The 17219-nt window shown below is 43.8% G+C and overlaps 1 protein-coding gene across 2 annotated transcripts in view; it reads left to right on the top strand.

The window, feature by feature from the left end:
* LOC306985331 (uncharacterized protein) overlaps positions 1-17219 on the top strand; it is a 250378-nt gene that overhangs the window by 22477 nt on the left and 210682 nt on the right. The gene's annotated exons all lie outside the window — the stretch shown is intronic.

Raw genomic sequence — 17219 nt, forward strand, 5'->3', positions numbered from 1 at the left:
ATTGTATTCTCTGTCTATGCAAGTTACGGCGAGCACGAACGCATTTGATTCGCCGTGTTTGGATGCCGATGTAGGTTCGCAAAGCCATGAGCATGAATAGTAACACAACGACCGCCATTGTTGATGTAAGGCTTGTTCGAGATACATTGGAGCGGCGCGGACCGATCAGAGCTCCGGGAGTGTTTGGAGAGCATACGACTCCTTGTGCTTTTGGATCGCTTTCGCAGTGCTTTGATGTCATGCGACGATCGGTCTGCGAGAAGCCGAACCATCTCGAACAAGCCTGGTGTGTTTTTGTTTGGCGCTCCCGCGCTAGCGTTGCTGGGCAACATGAGATGTCGCTCTAGCCTGTGGAAAGTCAAACCGGTTCTTAGAAGACCCGTCAGTAGAACCAACTCCGAACCGGCTCTAGCTCTAGCTCTGAACCAGCACCTGGTTCTTGCTGGTGGAAAAGGGGTATAACTGTTACATTACTGTCTTGTGGACTCTTATGTGGATGTATAGTTTTGTTCCCATTGTTCCTGTGTTCTAACTTCCTGTGTTTAGTTTCTGTTTGTTTTTGGCTTGCTAGTTTCCATTTCTAGTTTACTTCGTCTGTTGCCATGGCTACTCATTACCTTCACCTGTCCCTTGTTACCTTGTGCGTTTAATCCCCAGTGTTTCTTAGGCCCCGTTTACACGTACATGGTTATTTTGAAAAACGGAGACATTTCCCTTTGGTTGTGCCCCTCGTTTACACGCAAACGGAGAATTCTCCTCTGAAAACGATTCTTTCTAAAAACTCCGGCCAGAGTGGAGATTTTGGAAAACTCCGTTTGCACGTTTGCATGTAAACTGAGAAAAACGGCGTTTTAGGCAGTCGACGTCACAGTATGCGACAGAACTTGCACTGCGCCAAAAGTGCGACCTATATTTTCGGGATTCTGATTGGCTAACGTGGGCTTGAGCTTCTCGTTACACTGCCACCTATAGGTTTGGCATGCTCTTGACGGCATATACACGGGTTCGTGTAAACGAACACTTTTCTGAAAACGGAGAGGGTGAAATGTCCGTTTATGAAAATAACCGGCCACGTGTAAACGTAGCCTTTTGTTCTGTGTCTGGTGTTGTCCGTGGATGTTATGTGCGCTCTGTTTATCTTGTGTTTGGAATCTCCTGTTTGTTACCGCCATTTACTTTTGTTTTAATAAATCAGTCACTGTATTTGGATCCTCCTCTCTGTCATTTCTGAACCGCCTCATAACAGAACACCAGACCCTGTAAAGACCTTTAATCCGGGACCACATCAGAGACCTTCGGGACTTTGCCCTGATCGACTTCTTATGCCATGGACTAAATAACCCGTTACAATCTCCACTTATCGGTGATGGTCCTCGAGGATCGCTGAGTGAATTCCGTAAAGATGTGGTTTAACTGTGGTGGAAACAGACTGCGCCTCTAGATAAGGTGGCCACGGAGTTTGGGTCACCAGACTTGAACTTGGATGAGCTGAGACCACCGGACTCTGAACCACCGGACTTAGACTTGAATGCGCTGCGACCACCGGACTCAGAACCACCAGACTTGGACTTGGACTTGGATGTGCTGAGACCACCGGACTCAGAACCACCGGACTTGAATGAGCTGAGACCACATGAGTCAGAACTCCGGACTTGGACTTGGATGCGCTGAGACCACCGGAGTCAGAACTCCGGACTTGGATGAGCTGAGACCACTGGTCAGGACCACCGGACTTGGACTTGGATGAGCTGAGACCACTGGTCAGGACCACCGGACTTGGATGTGCTGAGACCACCGGACTCAGAACCACTGGACTTGGACTTGGATGAGCTGAGACCACTGGACTCAGGACCACCGGACTTGGATGAGCTGAGACCACCAGACTCAGGACCACTGGACTTGGACGAGCTGAGACCACCGGACCGAACTCTGAACCACCGGACTTAGACTTGAATGCGCTGAGACCACCGGACTCAGGACCACCGGACTTGGACTTGGATGAGCTGAGACCACCGGACTCAGAACCACCGGACTTGGACTTGGATGAGCTGAGACCACTGGACTCAGGACCACCGGACTTGGATGCACTGAGACCACCGGACTCAGGACCACTGGACTTGGATGCACTGAGACCACCGGACTCAGAACCACCAGACTTAGACTTGGATGCGCTGCGACCACCGGACTCAGAACCACCAGACTTGGACTTGGATGCGCTGAGACCACTGGACTCAGAACCACCGGACTTGGATGAGCTTAGACCACTGGACTTGGATGCGCAGAGACTATTGGACTCAGGACCACCGGACTTGGATGCACTGAGACTATTGGACTCAGGACCACCGGACTTGGATGCACTGAGACTATTGGACTCAGGAACACCAGGCTTGGATGCGCTGAGACCACCGGACTCAGAACCACCGGACTTGGACTTGGATGCACTGAGACCACCGGACTCAGGACCACCGGACTTGGATGCACTGAGACCACCGGACTCAGGACCACCGGACTTGGATGCCTGAGACCACCAGACTCAGGACCACCAGACTTGGATGCGCTGAGACTATTGGACTCAGGAACACCAGCCTTGGATACGCTGAGACAGACACGGCCTTCTTGGCCCACATCCCCACAATGAGGAAGTTCCCAGGCACTGCAGCAGGACTGAGGTCAGACAGCTGACGTCATCTGAGGGACACGAGACCTCAACGTCTGAAAATTACAGTGTTTCTCAGTTGCTTTGGTACATTTCTCAGATCAGAATTGAAATTCTCAAAACTACCTTTTCAATCTTCACATCATTGGGTCTCATTCATGAAACACGAGCAGAACGAATTCTTGTGTAAATCGTGTGTAAAGTGGTTCTGGCATAAATTTTCGGATTCATTAAAATGTTCGTATTTTCCAAATGTTAGTTGGTACGAAAGAAATCTACACCTGCTCCCAACCACGTGTAAATAGTGCGTTTAACTTCCGAACGTTTTGCTCATTAATAAGGCTGCATTTTAATTCACCTAATCGGGTACATTTACACACAGCATTTTGAAAAAATATTATTATATATAGCAATACATATGGTTTTTCTTTTTAACTTTATTATGAGAGCCAGTAGCATCTGCAAACGGAACACTTTAATCAAATAATTAATTGCTTTCAATAGGGCTGGGCAAACTAATAGCCCCTTAATTGTAACGGAAATTGTTTCCTATAAAATGGCCAAAATCAGGCATAACAAGAAACATTTACGATGGCTGATATAGCGCTTTTGCTAGATTTGGCAGATAGAGCGCTGTGCAAAAGGCGTATTTTCAGAGACCGTGCAGACTTACTTGCCGAGAATGATGACTGGTTAATTAGTCGTTTCAGGCTACCCAGACCAGTTCTTTTGCATTTATGCAACATATTGGAGGCCAATCTTAGAAGGCAAACTAGAAGATCCCACAGCATTCCAGCACACTTGCAGGTGTTGTCCGTGCTTGGTTTTTTGGCAACAGGAACATTCCAGCGGGAGATTGCAGACAGGTCAGGGATATCTCAGTCATCCATGAGTCGCATCATCCCAGATGTTCTTGATTGCATAATAGGGCTAATGCCCCAATATATAAAATTCCCCTATAACCTTGTCCATCAGTTGGAGGTGAAGCAAAGATTCTTTGCTATTGCAAACCTGCCAAACGTAATAGGAGCAATTGATTGCACACACATTCGCATCAAGGCGCCATCACATGATGCATTTCCATATCTGAATAGGAAAAACTATCATTCCATCAATGCGCAACTAATTTGTGACGCTAAATGTGCACTACTTAATGTAGTGGCCCGCTGGCCGGGTGGTACTCATGATAGTTTCATTCTTCGGAGCAGCTCAGTTGCTAGACGTTTGGACAGTGGTGCAGTTACAGACGGATGGCTAATTGGTATGTACAATTTTATTTATTCACAGTCAGCATTTGACAAATATTTGACACTTTCCCTCCCCTCCCCTCCACTCAGGTGACAGTGGTTATCCCCTGACCCCATGGCTTATGACCCCATTGATAAATCCCCAAAGCCGGCAGGAGATGGCATACAATGAAGCACACGCAAAATCTCGGTCAGTTATTGAACGCACAAACGGTATCTTAAAGGGGCGCTGGCGGTGTTTGGACACATCAGGTGGTACACTGTTATACAAACCAGAAAAGGTTTGCAAAATAATATTGGCCTGCTCCGTTCTACACAACCTTGCCATGGAACATGGTCTGCCAGACCCAGAGGATATAATTAGACCTGATCATGGTATGGCGCCTCCAAGGTTGCCTATCCGACACATAGACGTACCTCTTGCTGCAATTGCAAAACGACAGGAACTAATTCTACGTTTCTAAGAGTATGTATGCATGAATTAAAGCAAGCGCACAAAATAGTTTCATTAAACTTTATTTCTTATGTTTAATAGCATCACATATTTCTCGTAGGCTTACATTTATTTCTTTTAAGGTGTCATTTATTGCCAGCACAGCTTGACAAATTTTGTCTTGCTTATCCAGCACTTCCTGACTTAAAGCCGTCTTCTGTGCAGAGGCAACACTGCGGGATGCTGCTGGATATACCGGTTCAGGGGCCGTAAGATGAACGGATCCGGTTGCCGCTTCAGTGGTCTCATCGGCGGACACAGTTGGCATTTGCCTGTCTTTATAAAAAAGTTACATTTGCTCAAATATAAACTGCTTTGTGTATTTCCTCTAAAATTATATTTTTTATTTTACCATGTCAGCTGGCCCCCCCCCAAAAAATGAAATGTAGCCTTACCATCTGATTGTGCTGAAGTGCTTTCCTGCAAAGGTGTTTGATCACTGTCACCATCGGGAATTATACCCGACAGAGAGGTTTCGCCAATTATGTTAATGATGCGTTCATCGCATGTAGATATGCTCGATGTCGATGATGATGGTGGTCCTCCTCCAGTTTGAATAAGATTTTTTCGAAGTGAACTCATTCGTTTTTTGCAGTCGAGCTTCATGTCGAACCATTTTCTTTTCACTTCTGGGACTGTTCGATTAACAGATGAAACTCCGTTAACTGCATCTGTAATATGCTGCCAAGCTTCCTTTTTTTTAGGACCTGATACGCCACTATGTACGCTTGAAAATAAAATGTGGCGTTTTGAATGCACTTCTGATAACAAAACTTCAATTTCTGCATCTGAGAAATTTTTCTTTTTTATTCGCTTTTGAGAAGACATGTTGAAATCCTTCGTTTGGTGTCATAATATGATGCCCATATATAGTTGTCAGTCGGATTTAATGGGCGGGATTTATGGTAATTGAGAATGAGCGTGCACGCGCGTCCCATTTACGACTGATTGGAATTCATTAACACACACACACGTTTCACTATCACATCTGACGTTTACGAAGTATTTGTGAATCAGGAGAAGAGTTTTCGGGAAGGTCTCTTTACGCGCAAATCACTCACATATTTACTCGTATATTTACGAATGTTTCATGAATGAGGCCCATTGTGTCACACACAGATGTCTTTGAACAAGTTGCAAATGTTTTGGTACATCCATACAAATGATTCTGTACAATTCTCTGCTGTTTCCTACATTATCAATTGCTCATGTCATGTTGACCAAAATGTATTATAATGGGTCTCTGTTTAATAGTCTCACCCCACACAACAATTAGGCATTAGTTCATAGCATAAGTCTTTACATGCAAAATGGTTGAACAAGTTGTCATAATATGTCATAATACAGAAGATATTAGTTGCGATGTGGATGAGAATGTGTGGCCCAACAGACAGGAACGTCAGGAGGTGTAGGAAGACTGCACTGCAATTGTACAGTTTTCCCTAAGGAGATTGTCCTATGTTCACATTTATTTTGTTTTTTTTGTTTTCTTTCTTTGTGCTATGCAGTGCTGTCTTTTCCTTTCTGTATCGCAATTACATGGTTTGGCAACAAATTACAGTAAAAGCGTAAATGTGAATCTTGTCCAGTCTCTTGCAATCAAACTCCCACATACACTAAGGTGTAACCTACAGTTTACAGTACAGTAACTGTCATCAAAACTTTAGCCATAGTTTAAATCAGAACATCCCTACAGAGTACACTGTTATATTGACAACATGACAAAGCAATTTGACTGTCTTATCCGTACACAACGACACAAGAACTTGTCATTCTGATGGCACTGACATGTTCATTGACACAGATATTTACTTTTGAGAGACGAACTAAGGATTTTGAGCAAGAGACTGGCTTTTGCAGGTAACCCATGGTGTTTTGCTATTTCTACGAATTGTTTTGAGAAATGCACTTACTGTTTTGCAAATGTCGAGGATGATTCGAGAAATGTACCAAAGCGACTGAGAAAAACTGTAATCATAACATGTATTGTATTAAAGACAAAGACGATGCATGTCTTTACATGCGTGTCATTTTTTTTTACAAGTATGCTTTTTCTCAATATTATTTACATTTCTTTAATTAGTAAATAGAAGGCAGAAAAGTCTTTAAAAATGGTTTTGCAATTTAAATATAAAAAGTGCTTTATATCATCATGTGATCAACGGTTTCCTTTCCATTGCATAATGCAAATCATGATGCAAAAAGAAGCTCTACTAATATCCTGTGGATTTTCTCTAAAACCTGACATATGAAATAATAGTCAGAATTATGTTTTAATGGAAGCAAAAAAAAAAAAAAAAAAAAAAAAATTGCATGTTTTTTTTTAAAAGAATCATAATGATACATCAGGCATAGTGATGGTACATTAGTGTTAGGCGGCTCATGTGATATAGTGATTAGGCTTATATGAAGCTCATACATGAGGAAAAAAACTTTTTTATATGGAAAAAAAGGAAGATGAAATTCGGATAGCTTGTAACGTAAATCAATGCGATCTTCGTAACTATATCAGAGTACGTGGAAATAAATGTCAGCTGTTACTATATCTCCCAATAATATGTCTTTTTAAGATAATATTTAAATGCTTAGTTTTTTTTATCAAAGCTCTGTAGTTTTTATTGTGGCGGCATGATCTTAATGATGATTGAGAAATAAAATAAAAATCCTCAATAGCCTGATGGATCCTATTTGATAAAGATAAGCCTTTATAGATAATCAAGTAAGCCTACATTGTTTCAGTCCGAACGTGAGCATTTTTACATATTTATTAATTCCCACGTTTACTTTATAAAAAATCATTAAAGATTTCACAGAAATGTAAGCTACCACAACTTTTTTTTAGGCTATTAGTAAGATACGTTGCTAACAAAGTAGGAATAAACTATCAATCAGGCGACAAAAGGCATGTAGTAGATTGTGTACAACAATATTTTTTTGCTAAACATTTTTGAAGTCATTTAGAGACCCATGAATTCAAATATGATACAGGTTAAATGTACCTCACAACCTAGACTGTGGCCCGAAGTGTGTAATTTAATGTTTAATAGAATGAAAATGAGTAAACTGCGCCCCCTCGCGCTAAATAAGCGTCATTACCTTCAGGACTCATGAGCTTATGGTCCACAGGATTGTCAACAAACAAGCGCTGTAGCGACTCGTTTATATACTTCAAAATTAAATCACATGGAGCCTTCACAGTATAAAAAAAAAAAAAAATTTTTTTTTAACTTAATGTAAAAAATTGGTTGAAATTATAATACAGATGAATAGAATAAACCACCTGTTTTGCTATTGATGTAAGAATCCAGTCTTACAGTATTTCTCAATTGCTTTGGCACATTTTTTGAAACAGTCTTAGCATTCTCCAAACTGTAAGTTCAATTGTCACAACAGTTTTCTGGAAGATCAGAACTCCAGTGCATGTCTACAAAATAGGCAAACTCACCCAAAACATTTATTCATGCTTCAAAACCTATTATTGTGTCAGTAAATTGGACACCAAAATTGAGGCTTAAGCCCCAGACTAAAATGCATGTTTGAATTGTCTTAACTGAAAGCAACTTTGTCTCAAGATTTCAATAGGTAAACATTTACTAGGAATACTGTAGTACACAAAAATAGAATGAACATTTGTATTTAGGTACAGTTCCTCCCGAGGCGGCGGCGTTCACTCTTGAACTCTGTTTCTGCCATGACACGACCAATGAGGTCGCTCAACAGCTCCTTGCTTGTCCTGTTATGACCATGAGGCCATTACTGCCATCTGCCTGTCTCTTCTCCGCCAGAGAGGCCGTTCTAAGTTCCCCAATCTCAGCCATAATTGAAGTGTCTGCTTGTCTTGTCCCAGACATCGTTCCCGAATGTCCCGCCTGCCCTGTTATGGCCACGGAGGTGATCACTAAATGATCTGCCTCTCCCCCAGAGGGCAACCCTAACCTCTCTGTGCTCTTTGTTACAGTTTCGCCTGATCGGCCGTGGTCGTGGAGGTCTTCAGCTCCGCCGTGGTGGTCCTCTGCTATACCTTATGTCTCCCGTCCCGTCATCTCCGCTGGGGTGGTCCTCTACTATACCTTATGTCTCCAGTCCCGTCAGCTCCGCCGTGGTGGTCCTCTGCTATACCTTATGTCTCCCGTCCCGTCATCTCCGCTGGGGTGGTCCTCTGCTATACCTTATGTCCCCCGTCCCGTCATCTCCGCCGTGGTGGTCCTCTGCTATACCTTATGTCTCCCGTCCCGTCATCTCCGCTGGGGTGGTCCTCTGCTATACCTTATGTCTCCAGTCCCGTCAGCTCCGCCGTGGTGGTCCTCTGCTATACCTTATGTCTCCCGTCCCGTCATCTCCGCTGGGGTGGTCCTCTGCTATACCTTATGTCTCCAGTCCCGTCAGCTCCGCCGTGGTGGTCCTCTGCTATACCTTATGTCTCCCGTCCCGTCATCTCCGCTGGGGTGGTCCTCTGCTATACCTTATGTCTCCAGTCCCGTCAGCTCCGCCGTGGTGGTCCTCTGCTATACCTTATGTCTCCCGTCCCGTCATCTCCGCTGGGGTGGTCCTCTGCTATACCTTATGTCTCCAGTCCCGTCAGCTCCGCCGTGGTGGTCCTCTGCTATACCTTATGTCTCCCGTCCCGTCATCTCCGCCGTGGTGGTCCTCTGCTATACCTTATGTCTCCCGTCCCGTCAGCTCCGCCGTGGTGGTCCTCTGCTATACCTTATGTCTCCCGTCCCGTCATCTCCGCTGGGGTGGTCCTCTGCTATACCTTATGTCTCCAGTCCCGTCAGCTCCGCCGTGGTGGTCCTCTGCTATACCTTATGTCTCCCGTCCCGTCATCTCCGCCGTGGTGGTCCTCTGCTATACCTTATGTCTCCCGTCCCGTCATCTCCGCTGGGGTGGTCCTCTGCTATACCTTATGTCTCCCGTCCCGTCATCTCCGCTGGGGTGGTCCTCTGCTATACCTTATGTCTCCCGTCCCGTCATCTCCGCTGGGGTGGTCCTCTGCTATACCTTATGTCTCCGCTGGGGTGGCCAGTCCCGTCATCTCCGCTGGGGTGGCCAGTCCCGTCAGCTTCGCCGTGGTGGTCCTCTGCTATACCTTATGTCTCCGCTGGGGTGGCCAGTCCCGTCAGCTCCGCCGTGGTGGTCCTCTGCTATACCTTATGTCTCCGCTGGGGTGGCCAGTCCCGTCATCTTCGCCGTGGTGGTCCTCTGCTATACCTTATGTCTCCGCTGGGGTGGCCAGTATCGTCAGCTCCGCGGAAGTGGTCTTCAGTCCCGTCTGCCCTGCTGTGAATGAATGATCATTATACAGGTAAGATGTTGCTCCTGCTTTGCCTTTCTGGCCAATTGCACCTCCGCCGGTGCCATTAAGTGCCGGCAGGGGGGCAGTGGCAAATATAGGGGACGTCTCTCCGCCACCCCCTGCAGCGGCCTTTACAGGGGTGTTGGCCCCCAACCGTTGTGTTTCATCCGGATCCACAGCCAGTACCTCGCTTTCTCAGCTCTTTTTTTTTTTTTGACCCCGCCACTCCTCTGCCATGGAGCAGTTGGACTGTTGTTCTGCCCACAAAGCCCCGGCACCCGACCTCCACTAGGGGGACCCTGGCTCTCCAGCCCGCCTCTTGGCACTCCGCTGCCAGCTCGGAGTACTTGAGATGCTTCCTCTCGTGGGATGCTGTCATGCCCTCTTCCCAGGGGATGGTAAGTTCAACGAGGTGGACCCTTTTCTCCACCGTGGACACCTGGTCAGTTGTCGCAATCTCGCAAAAACCAACTGCTCCCTGAGGTCTGCCAACATCTGCCATGTTTTGCCGGGTGTGAGCATGGTGTTGCTCTTCTGAGCAGGAAGTTGGAGCATGCAACCAGACTTGACGAACCCTGCCGGGAAAGGTTTGCTGCTACCCTACAGCTCTCCTGGACCTCCGCCAGCTTTGTCCAGGACTTGATCAAGGCGCCACCGGGCCAGCACCGCTTTGCACCCTGATAAGATATGAATGAATGAAGCACTTTTATAAAGCGCTTTCATATGTACTACTGCACACCCAAAGCGCTTTACAATCATATCAGGGGATCTCTCCTCAACCACCACCAGCATCCACTTGGATGATGGGCCAATCCCAGTTCTGTGTCTTTGTATGGACTTTTGTGCAGACTTTTATGTTGAAATGTATTTTCCGGTTTCTCTGTGCTCGCTTCCTGTTTCTCCCTGGATTTATCCAAGGGGGTAATCCATCGGCCGGAAACCGAAGCTTCCCCGGGAGCCGCCATTGGTTAGCAGAACATCACATGCTGTTAGCATTGCATTGACTCCCATTCATTTTGGCGTCACTTTGATAGCGAATAACTTTACATCCGAGGCGTTTAAAGACTACATTTGTCCATTATTGATTTCTAAAGAAACACGACAATGTATAAAAGGCTTCATTGGCTTGTATCTTACGCTATGGCCCTGTAGAAGCAGTTTTTGTAAAAAATAGGCTAACGATTGCGTCATAACCACTCGACTCTCTGTCGCACTGTAGAGAAATTACCGTATAGACCGGCGGAGAAGCTCGCAAGCAATCGGGGGGACGTGGAGGCATAAAGTCAAGGGAGAAGCCCATAGAGAGTGATAAAGTTGATCCTGCTGCTAGCTCATGGACAGCTAATGCTCACGCTCTCCGTCTCTGCGAGATTCGGAAGGGAATGATTCAGATTTCTCTCGGCACAGCTACTAGAAGACCTACAGCTGTCAGACAGGCTCACGCACATCTACATCGTCAAGCTCAGTTTGAGCCTGCGCAGTACGTCTGGTGATCAGGAAGTTTGTGCTTCAAATGGGCTTCACTTTTCTCCGTTGAAGTCTATGGGGGTCGCTGTGTCCATTTTATAAACTGTCTATGCTTTCATCATTAGTCATACTTACACTGGCCATGAATTATCTCTGATTTAATGTGTCTTTTAGTTCTTGTTTTTTATTCTTGTTTTGTGCATGTATTCAAATGGGGTTAGCCCGGATGCTCTGGTTTTTGCCTTTCGTGTTACGTGGATCTTGTCCTAGTCTGGATTAATTCCATGTTTTCCTGGTTTTTGTATCTTTGTCTGTGACATTACATTTGTGTGTGCATTTAGATCTTTTCTCTCTGCCTCTCTTTGCCAACATCATGTTAAAATTACACTTGCAACATTTGCAGAAAGGGCATACTTTGTGTGCAAGGACAAAATTTATTTTTTCCCTTTTTTTCCCGTTTATGTAAAGAAATATAAAATTGTTTGCTATTTGCAATGGTTACTATTGACTATTTTTCATGCTGTGTTTTTGATGAATTTGGTTAAAACCAGTTAAACTCAGTTTACCCCAAAAACGTCATAATGATGATCAGTTATTATAGTATGCCTAATAATACCCACAACAATTAAACAATGTATTTTTTCATTTTTTTTGTTATTTCATAGATAATAACAAGTGACTCAATTTTGACCACTGAATTTTTATTTCAGAAATCTGGTCACCTTTATCCCACAAGACAAAATCAGTAAATCAGTCCATCAGGGCTGTTCTGTACCGCTCCAGATTTAGTCTGTTCTGCTTTAAACTGGGGACCTGCTAGTATTGGTAACACTTTATTTGACAGTGTCCATGTTAGTTACTATAGTTGCACAATTTCATACAACTAACCCTGAATCAAACAATAATCATGTAGTCAACTATTATTACTCAGTATACTTCAATGTATAATTACACGTTAACACCTTGAAATAAAGAGTAACCCTGTTTCCGCCACAGAAATAGTCATGACTTCAAGACAAAATGTAGTGTGTTGCAAGATTAAAAGCGTTTATTTTCTTAAAGTCCACTGTAAAATATTTACCGGATTTAACAAATTGTTACAGTAAATAACTTCTATGCATTATGATAGTTAGTGTTCTCTTCGACATGCAACTTTTTTTTGCTTTTTACTTTACCGTATTTACTTTTTCAATCCTTTTCTCCCAGTGTAACAGAACACAGCAGGTGATATTACCAGGTGATAAAACCAGATAAACTCAATGAGTCCAGTGTCTGAGCATATGATCTAATATACAGCATGTTGTAAAAAATAAAGTTTTTACAGAACAGAAATCTATTTTGAACCGTTAAGGGTGAAGTATGTTTGAGGTTGTCACTGCTGGTGAAGATTAGTATATGAGATGATGACAGTATATGAGACAACATCAACATTCAACATAAAAAACACAGAAGCAACTTTAATTTAAAAATGTTTTATTTAGCATATTATTAGTTATTTGTCATATGTCAAATGTATTTATTCCTTAATGAATATTTAAAAGTATTATTGTTAACATTTTTATTATTATTTATTATAATGTTTTGTTTAAATTAAAAAAAATTGTTTCTATATTATTTTGTATTCATTTCTTCATCGTCTTCCTCTTCATCTTTGTCTTCTTTCTTCTACGGTCTTCAACTGTATCAGACGGCGGATCACCTTCTTTACTCCCACTGGTAGTCTCTTCACTGCTTCTCTTCTTATTCTCTTATATATATTATAGTGTTATTTTTTCTGGTTTATCACAACACAGCACGGGCAGATGTTGGCCTCCTTCCAGCTCCACCACAAGGCCTGAAGCCCCTGGAGCTGATCCTCGATGAGGTCGATCCCCAAGAGGACCGGCACCGAACACCAACCAAACAAACGGTTCCCACTGGCTCTCGGCACAACAGCTCCCGAACGCGAGTCAGCGATCCCGCGAGGCCATCACTGAAGCCCATCCGTCAGCCGCCGAGCGAAGCCTTCACTGAGGATCTTCACTGCTGTCTGTGAGAGATATAAAGCAGTGTCTCGCTTCACTCGGGGGCGAAGAGTGAGTGAGTGTCACACCACCTGACGCCGCGGGTCATTCCCATACAGATGGTGTGGAGGAACACACACATCACCAACACCATCCAACACCGCCATCCCGCGGGAAGCTGAACACAGAGGCCATCCGTCACCAGCTCTGTGATGAGTGAAGCTGCCATATATGATTATTATGATTATTAGAGGCTCATCCGTCACCCGCCACAGAGGTGCTTCATCCAGCTCTGTGATGAAGGTCTCATATTACCTAGAATATCAAAATCGACTGCTGGCGGTAGATCCTTTTTCTTATTTAGCACCAAAACTTTGGAACAGTCTTCCTAACATTGTCCGGGAAGCAGACACACTCTGTTCAAATCTAGACTAAAGACACATCTCTTCGGCCTAGCATACACATTATAAACTTCTATAATTCAATGTTAGGCTGCATAGTTTAGATCGGCCGGAACCGGAAACACTTCCTGTAAATCCTGATGTACTTGGATTTATGCTAATATTAGTCTCTCTGTTTATCCCGAGGTTCACCGCAGTCCGCCGGATCCAGGCCGTATCCAGATCTGATGAAGGACCTGAGCCTGGACACGACAACAATGCAGTCCTGAAGTGTCAACTAGTCTCTCCCCTGTGAAGGCCTCCCTCCCTTTACCTCTGTACAGATAAAACGTTATCGGGATATTTCCGGTTCACGTGGCTACGTATCTCTTGAGGTTTGCGCAGAGATAAAACATTTTTTCCCCAAAATATTTCAAGGCTTGCACCTAGGAACCGATTTCAAGGTTTGCGTTCTCGAGACACCAGGCACTGTTGTAGTGTGAATGAGCGGCCGGAGCGCTTTGAGTGTTTTCTGTTAGAACGGTGTCGTGTTGGTGGCCCATAAGTTAATAACTAATGGTTCGCTGGACAATAACTTTATTCTAGAGTTGCTGTAAAGCCAAAACAATCTCTGTTACTGTAATTTCCTATTATCACTCTAAAGCTTCTTTGAAACAATCTATGTTGTTAAAAGCGCTATATAAATGAAGGTGACTTGACATAAGTGGAGCTGCCTATCCATTAACATCAATCTATATTTAGTTTTATCATCGGTCTATCATTCTATCCGATCTAATATTTCTAATCTAACGTTATCTATATGTCTTTTAAAATTTCAAAACCAAAACCTTGTATTTGAAACTTCAAGCTTTTAAAACTACTTAAAACTTTCTGGCTAGGCTTTTCAAGACAATTTAAAGTTTGTCTACAAACTTTTCTTATCAAGTTATTATTACTACTAGTAGATGTTGATTGTTTCCCATTTTACACTCACCACACACCGCGAGCATCTGAACAGAGGCCCATCGGTCACCATGGTGCATTATAAATGTATGTGTTTTCAATTAAGCTAATTTAATCATTTAAATTAGACTTCTGTAAGCCTTTTGACAAATGATATCCTTCAAATTTGTAAAACATTGAAAAGATGTCAGATCCTTTGCCAAGTCAGTTCACACATATATCTCCAAATAACTAGTTTGTAGCATGTCAATATCTGTCAACTTCTGTCATCTTGATGCCGGTCTTCAGGGTAACACGGGGTCTTATTTGCACATCAGTCAGAGGACATACTGACATCTGCTGGTCAGAACCTTGTGACGCAGGGTATTTTACATGATTTTGATAATTGAATGGATAATTTTGCATATGGTGGCTCACACAGTAAAACAATGTGTAGAAGTTTGACAATTTCACTGAGAATCAACTCAGTTTTGATCAACAAGCCATGTGCATTTAGATGTTGTGTAAATTGTAGATATTTGTACTGTTGCACATATATGCCCTAATCAGAAGCCATGGTTGACAGGAGAGGTTCATCACCTACTGAGGGCACGAAATGCTGCCTTCAGAGTTAGTGATGATCAAGGCCTGAGAACAGCAAGGGCCAACATGTCCCGGGGCATCAGAAAGGCCCAAAAACAATATGCCAAGAGATAGCCCATAACTTCAGAGACACAAGGAGACTGTGGCAGGGAAACCAGACCATCATGGATTACAAGCCCCCACCACAGACCTGTGACAGTGACATCTCTTTGCTGAATGAACTCGACAACTTCTTTGCACGCTTTGAAGCATTCAACACCACGCCTGCACAGAAGAGTCCTCCTCCTTATGACGACCAGGTTCTGTATCTCTCTCCGGCCAGCGTGAGGAGATCCTTCTCTAAGACCAACGCACATAAAGCATCTGGTCCAGACAATATACCTGGTCGGGTGCTAAAGGATTGTGCAGGAGAGCTCAAATATGTCTTCACAGACAGCTTTAACATTTCTCTGAGCCAGGCTGTTGTCCCCACATGATTTAAAGCTCCCAATTCCCCCAAAAAAACATCCCTATCCGTTTTTAATGACTATCGTGCAGTTGCACTGACTTCTATTGTCATGAAGTGCTTTGAATGGATAGTCATGCAACACATCAAAACCATTATCCCCCCCTCCCTGGACCCCTTCCAGTTTGCATATCGGGCCAACATTGATAATGCAGTTTCTACTGCTCTTCATTCAGCTCTCTCTCAGTTAGAAACAAACAATTATTATGTGAGAATGCTTTTTATAGATTTTAGTTCAGCATTTAACACCATCATTCCACAGCAGTTAATACAGAAAACTGGACCGGCTTGGCCTAAACATCTCTTTGTGGAACTGGTTGCTTCTACTGGTTGTTCTCTCACTAGGAAACAAAAAATGATTGAGAATGCTTTTCATAGATTTTAGTTCAGCATTTAATACCATCATTCCACAGCAGTTAAAACAGAAACTGGACCGGCTCGGCCTAAATAACACAGTCTCACCCCAAAACGTCACATACTGACGGGTCTTGACCATACGTCAACATACGACGAAAAGGGTACCCCTATAACGTCCATGTGTGACGATTCGGGTATGGTTGGGTTTAGGTATGCGTTAGGGTACCGCTAGGAGGCGCTGCTGGTGCGCTTATGTCTGCGTCTCATATTGACGTTATAGGGGAACCCTTTTCGTCGTATGTTGACGTATGGTCAAGACCCGTCAGTATATGACGTTTTGGGGTGAGACCGGGTTGGCCTAAACATCTCTTTGTGGAACTGGTTGCTGGACTTTCTTAACGGAAGACCACAGGCAGTTCGGGTCGGCAACAACACATCCATCACCATCACATCACATGTTCTTAGCCTCCTGCTTTTCAGTCTGCTAACCCATGACTGCTCACCAATGTACAGCACAAATCTCTTCATAAAGTTTGCGGACGACACAACTGTGGTGGATCTCATCAATAACAATGAAGAGACAAACTACAGAAATGAAGTGTGCCAACTGGCCAGGTGGTGCAGCGACAACAATCTCTCTCTAAACTAAGCAAATTGTTGTGGACTTTCTCACCCTTCTCTGACCATCAACAGTGCTGCTGTGGAGAGGGTAAGCAGCACCAAGCTCCTGAGTGTGCACATAACAGAGGACCTCTCCTGGTCTACCAACACTACATCACTGGCTAAGAAAGCCCAACAGCGCCTCTATTTCCTCCGCAAAATGAGGAGAGTTAGAGCCCGGCACCCATTATGTGCTGATTCGTGGCACCACTGAAAGCATCCTGACCAGCTGCACCACTGTGTGGTTTGGTAACTGCACCATTCACAACCAGCACATAGTGAATGCAGCAGGAAACTACCTTCCCTCAATGACATTTACAATACCCGATTCACCCGAAAAGCAATCGGCATTATGACCCTTATAATGTAAGGCACTTTATAATGTAAACATATTTAAATTCTCATGTGCCTCAGTGCCTGATGTTTTTTATTGTCTGTATTGTATTTTAAATATATTTGTAATACTTGTCTGTGTTATGTTGGTGTTTTACACCATGGGTCTGTGGGAAACAGAATTTCAATCCTCTGTATGTCCTGTACATATAGTATAAACTTGAAACAAATGCAATTGGCTTAAATCAACAAGAAATTAAAATATGATGTGAACAAG

Source organism: Phoxinus phoxinus, assembly GCF_949152265.1.
Source record: "Phoxinus phoxinus genome assembly, chromosome: 18".
NCBI lineage: Eukaryota > Metazoa > Chordata > Actinopteri > Cypriniformes > Leuciscidae > Phoxinus > Phoxinus phoxinus.